Genomic DNA, 6,000 nt, shown 5'->3' on the forward strand with positions numbered 1-6,000 from the left:
ATCTCACAGTTTGTGAGTTTGAGCCCCATGTTGGGTTCTGTGCTTACAGCTCAGAGCCTGGAGCCTGCTTCAGACTCTATGTCTCCCTCTCTGCACTCCTCCACTGTTCACACTCTGTCTCTCTCAAAAATAAATTAGCATTAAAAAAAAAGTTAAAAAAGAAAGAAACAACCTTTCTTGGGGTGCCTGGGTGACTCAGTCAGTGGAGCATCCAACTCTTGATTTTGGCTCAGGTCATGATCTCACAGTTCATGGGACTGAGCCCTGTGTCATAGCACAGAGACTGCTTAGGATTCTCTCTCTCTCTCTCTCTCTCTCTCTCTCTCTCTCTCTCTTTCTCTGCCCTTCCTCTGCTCACTCTCTCTCTCTCTCTCTCTCTCTCTCAAAATAAATAAATAAACTTTAGGGAAAAAGAAAGAAAATAACCTTTCTTTTACGGCTCTGGGGAGAAGACTGAATAATTGAAACAAATCACAACAGTAAAGCAATCCTCCTGGTAGGTTTCTGCTCTTGACCATTTCCACCCCGTGGTGAAGTGGGGTGGGGGTGGGGCTCCCTGAACACCACCCCTCAAGAGCCTCAGGATGCAGGGCATCCCAGCTTTGGGGACCAACACACAAAGTCGTTAGGATTTGATTCCACAAAAGCTGTGTTTTCACTGTGGTGAACATCTACCCCGTGTCAGGAACAACAGCAGGGGCTGAAGATGGGAGAACAAGCCAAACCAAACAGACAGGCTTTCCTGGAGGGGCTTACAGATGATCACACCCTTTAAACAATCCCTTGACTCTCAATTTGAAGGTAAATATAAAGCCCGGGTTCCACTGTGTGGCCAACTCACAAGGTCCTCCTCCGCCTCACCCCCAGCCCCACTGCTGTTTTCTTTCCAGCTTCAGCCGCCCCCTCGGGGCAGGCCCCCGTCAGCTCCCATCCCATCCCTTCTCTTAACACCCTCATTCACAGTCTGTCACTCCCTGCTCTGTGCCACCACCAGACCTTGCACGCGGAACCCTGTCTCTCTGCGGTGACCTGTCTCGTGATCATTAGTAATCATGACGATGCGACGGCCCCGCGTGATTTACTGATTGGAGAAATGCTGGCCAATAACCTGCCAGGCTGCGGAGAAGCGCTGGTGCATTCTGAGAAAGAGAAAAAGGGATCCAGGCACACAAACTTACAACCGGCCTTGGGTGGTTTCACTGAAGAACCCAGCATCATATCCTCTTTAACGCTACAGATGATTTCCACATTTGGGAAGCTGTATGCCTACCGTGAAAAACACTTGAGTAAACTCTTTCTGACTCCATGCGATCAAGAACAAATGATCTCTACCTTCACTTTACTAGCTCATCCTTCTCTGCCACTTTTCAGATCTGTACCTAATAACCCCGGCTCTAACACCACAGACCCTCCCTCTTCCCTTGGCCCTAAAAGCACAAAGCAGAAAAGCTAATAGTAGAATCGTATGAAGTAGATCCTAATGAACTGTAAAAGGCACCTCTATTTACTTAAAGAGAAGCCATCTGATTGAAAAAGGATCACCATATGCGACTGTACTATTTTTACTACTAAATAAGCATAACTCCTACATCCCCTCGTTACCCGTCAGCACAAGCTCCCTTACTCTTACTGTTAACTGCTACAGCTATTTCAGTAAGACTAAATATAGACAATGATGTAATGTTAAAAACGCATCTAATACCCATACATGCTTTTAATTTTTTTTAATGTTTATTTATTTTGAGAGAGAGAGAGAGAGAGAGAGAGAGAGAGAGAACACGAGTGCCAGGGAAGGGCAGAGAGACAGGGACAGAGAATCCCAAGCAGGCTCTGTGCTGTCAGTGCAGAGCCTGATGCTGGGCTTGATCTCATGACCTGAGCTGAAATCAGGAGTCTGACTGAGCCACCCAGGTGTCCCCAATACATGCTCTTTTAAATGATACTTGTCCCTGGTGTTCACTACTAAATCAGCTAAGTAAGCCCACATTTGTAAGTCACACATTTTAACCTGTAGTTACACATCTTTGTGCCTCTGGACCTGTGTCTTTCGGGAAGAGGACACTGTGCAATAATGCTGAAAATGATTATCCAGACCAGTAATATTTCAAATTGGAAAATACCGCCCGAAGTATACAGGGAAAAAAATACAAGACTCAACTCTGTGCTAATGAATTTGAAAATTGTGATTGATTAGTAAAAGGTTCCAGAGAGCATGAAATTACTCAACTTGATCCAGGAATAACCACGGATGAAACGAAGAAAGTTACCAGAGGATGACAAAGAACTACCTTGTTTAAAGGTTCCAGGCCCAGATGCTTTTGTTATCAAATTCTTTCCAATTCTGAAAAGCAAAGCATTTCCTCAAAAGTTTCAGAGCACAGGATAACACAAAAGCTGTTCTAAGTCATTTTATAAAGCTGATATGGCCCTGACATCAATGTGACCAAAGGGGAAGAAAAATCAGCAGCACAGACAAGTTCCATATATGAATATGGATTTAACAATCTATATCAAGGGGTTCCTGGGTGGCTCAGTCAGTTAAGCATCCGACTTCAGCTCAGGTCATGATCTTATAGTCCATGAGTTTGAGCCCCACATCAGGCTCTATGCTGACAGTTCAGAGCCTGGAGCCTGCTTCATATTCTACGTCTCCCTCTCTCTCTGTCCCTCCCCTACTTGTGCTCTGTCAAAATAATAAAAACACATTTTAAAAAAATAACCCGTGGAACAGAATAGAGAACCAGAAATGGACCCACAGATGTATGGCCGGCTAATCTTTGACAAAGCAGGAAAGAATATCCAATGGAATAAAGACAGTCTCTTCAGCAAACGGTGTTGGGAAGACTGGACAGCAACATGCAGAAGAATGAACCTGGGCCACTTTCTTACACCAGACACAAAAATAAACTCAAAATGGATAACAGAACTAAATGTAAGACAGGAAGCCATCAAAATTCTAGAGGAGAAAGCAAGTAATAACCACTTTGACCTCGGCCGCAGCAATTTCTTACTCGACACGTCTCTGGAGGCAAGGGAAAGGAAAGCAGAAAGTACTATTGGGACCTCGTCAAGATAAAAAGCTTCTGCACAGCGAAGGAGACGATCAGCAAGACTAAAAGGCAACCAGCAGAATGGGAGAAGATATTTACAAATGATATATCAGATAAAGGGGCAGTATCCAAAATCTTTAAAGAACTTATCAAACTCAACAGCCAAAAAACCAAATAATCCAGTGAAGAAATGGGCAAAAGACATGAATAAGCTCTCTTCTAAAGAAGACATCCAGATGGCTAACACATGAAAAAATGCTCCACATCACTCATCATCAGGAAAATACAAGTCAAAACCCCACTGAGGTACCACCTCACACCACTGAGAATAGCTAAAAGTAACAACTCAGGCAACAACGGATGTTGGCGAGGATGCGGAGAAAGAGGATCTCTTTTGCACCGCTGGTAGGAATGCAAGCTGGTGCAGCCACTCTGGAAAACAGTACGGAGGCTCATCAAAAAATTAAAAACAGAACTACCCTACGACCCTGCAATTGCACTACAAGGCATTTATCCAAGGGATCCAGGTGTGCTGTTTCAAAGGGACACAGGCACCCCCATGTTTAGAACAGCGCTATCGACAATAGCCGAAGTATGCAAAGAGCCCAAATGTCCATCGATGGATGAATGGATAAAGAAGATGTGGTATATATATATATATATATACATACACACACATATATATATACACACAATGGAGTATTACTCGGCGATCAAAAAGAATGAAATCTTGCCATGTGCAACTCTATGGATGGAACTAGAGGGTATTATACTAAGCAAAACTAGTCTGTCAGAGAAAGACAAAGATCATATGACTTCACTCATATGTCAAATTTAAGATACAAAACAGATGAATATATGGGAAGGGAAGCAAACGCAATATAAAGACAGGGAGGGGACAAAATATAAGAGACTCTTAAATACAGAGAACAAACTGAAGGTTGCTGGAGGGGTAGTGGGTGGGGGGATGGGCTAAATGGACAAGGGGCTTAAGAAGGACACTTGTTGGGATGAGCCCTGGGTGTTACACAAAGGGGATGAATCACTGGATTCTACTCCTGAAATCATTGTTGTGCTGTATGCTAACTAACTTGGATGTAAATGAAAAGATAAAAATAATTAATAATTTAAAAAATAACAATCTATACCAAGAAGTACAGGGGCGCCTGGCTGGCTCAGTGGAGCATATGATTCTTGATCTTGGGGTCGTGAGTTTGAGCCCCACGCTGGGGCATAGAGATCACTTAAGAAAACTTAAAAAAAAAATAATTTTTTTAAAAGAAGCATATTCAAAGTTTGGAAAGCCACACCCAAGTAGGGTGTGAAATAAGTATGCAAAGATATTTCAGTATTAGGAAGGATATTGTTGTAACATAACTGCAGCAGGACAATGGAGGAGGAAAAAGGTAACAACGTCCAGAACGGACTTGACTAAATCACACTTATCATTAGTATAAAAACAAAAAAACTACAAACAAACAAACAAAAACCCGCCAACAATACATAGAAAAGGACAGACTTCACCATATAAACCAAGTATTATTCTAATAAACACGCTAAAACAAAGAAACTGACCACTAATCATGTTCTCATTTCCTTGAGGAAGTCTTCCCCAACCCAGTCTCCTACCACTGGTCTGCACCCCCAGCACTGTGCTCTCACCCCCAGAGCAGTGTTCACCACCGCCAGATCTTCTGGGATGATTTCTACAATGTTAACACACAGGACTTATTCAATTCAGAATATATTAGCTCCCGTGTGCTAGCCTAAAGATACACAAAGATGAGCAATTCTACGTGCAGGAACTTACAGAAGGAAACAAGCCATCTCTCTAACACGCGTAACAGTGTGACTCTATCCACAGGGTGCTAAGGGAACACAGAACGGGGAGATGTGGCTGTCTTGGCAATGGGAAGAGTCCTGAAACAGCTTCATGGATGAAATACACAGGCTGAAAATAAACAGAAGATGAGTGGTCTCACCATGGAGAGTGGATGAGGGCATTCAGGTAGGGGATCATGAGGAGGTTGCAAAGGCAAAGAAGAAGACAAGAAAGTGTGTCAGGAACTCAGAGCAGTTTGGAAACAAACCTGGAGAGAGCAGGTCTAAAGATACAGGATTTGGAAACTGCCGTCTTACACATCTAGTAGTTAAAACTATACCACAGAGTTGGTGGAAGCGAAAATACGACTTACTCTATAAACTGATCTGGCCATAGGTAGTGAAGATCTTTGAAAACCCACTCGTCCTTAAAATTGTGACTGAACTGCTGGAAATCTAGACTGAGACCATGAAAGGAGTGGAGCAAAGGCCATTCATCACGGTGCTTCTTCTACTATGAAAAACTAAATCATCCACAGCGCCTGGGATAAAGTAGGTGTTCAATAAGTATCTGTTGAGTGAATACTTGAGAAATGGTCAAGTAAATATGGTACCTCCATATGACAGAATATTAGACAACTATTATACTATAGGTTTCTGGAAGGAGGACCTACTGAGCCAATAACTACAGTAATGGTGGCCCCAGATTATATAAATTTTAAAAGATTTGACAAAGGATTTTAACGGGCCACCTACTCTCCAGTTAAGAATTGTGGCACACTGAGAGGCAGCGCCAACTGTTCAGGAGTAGGTAGAAGAAAGGGAAACCCAAGAAAGAGACAAAAACAAAACACAACAAAAGGAACGCATGAAAAAATTAGAACCAGAAATAATTTTAGTCACAGAGATCAAGAGAACAGTGTCTCATTGTCAAATCAGTAGATGAGGCAATCCAGAAAGACTGAAAAAGCTTCCACTGGGTTGAGCAATTAGGAGGTCCTGGCGATGCTTTGCAAAAGCAGGAGGTGAGACGAGGAGGCTGGGGGGCCGAGGGCGGAGGGAGGCAGTGATGGGATGGGAGGCAGAGAAGAGACCGGGGCAGAGCTGTATTTCAAAACATTCAGTGGAG

The sequence above is a fragment of the Herpailurus yagouaroundi genome, unplaced genomic scaffold, assembly GCF_014898765.1.
Source record: "Herpailurus yagouaroundi ecotype Mexico unplaced genomic scaffold, PumYag 250, whole genome shotgun sequence".
Classification (NCBI taxonomy): domain Eukaryota; kingdom Metazoa; phylum Chordata; class Mammalia; order Carnivora; family Felidae; genus Herpailurus; species Herpailurus yagouaroundi.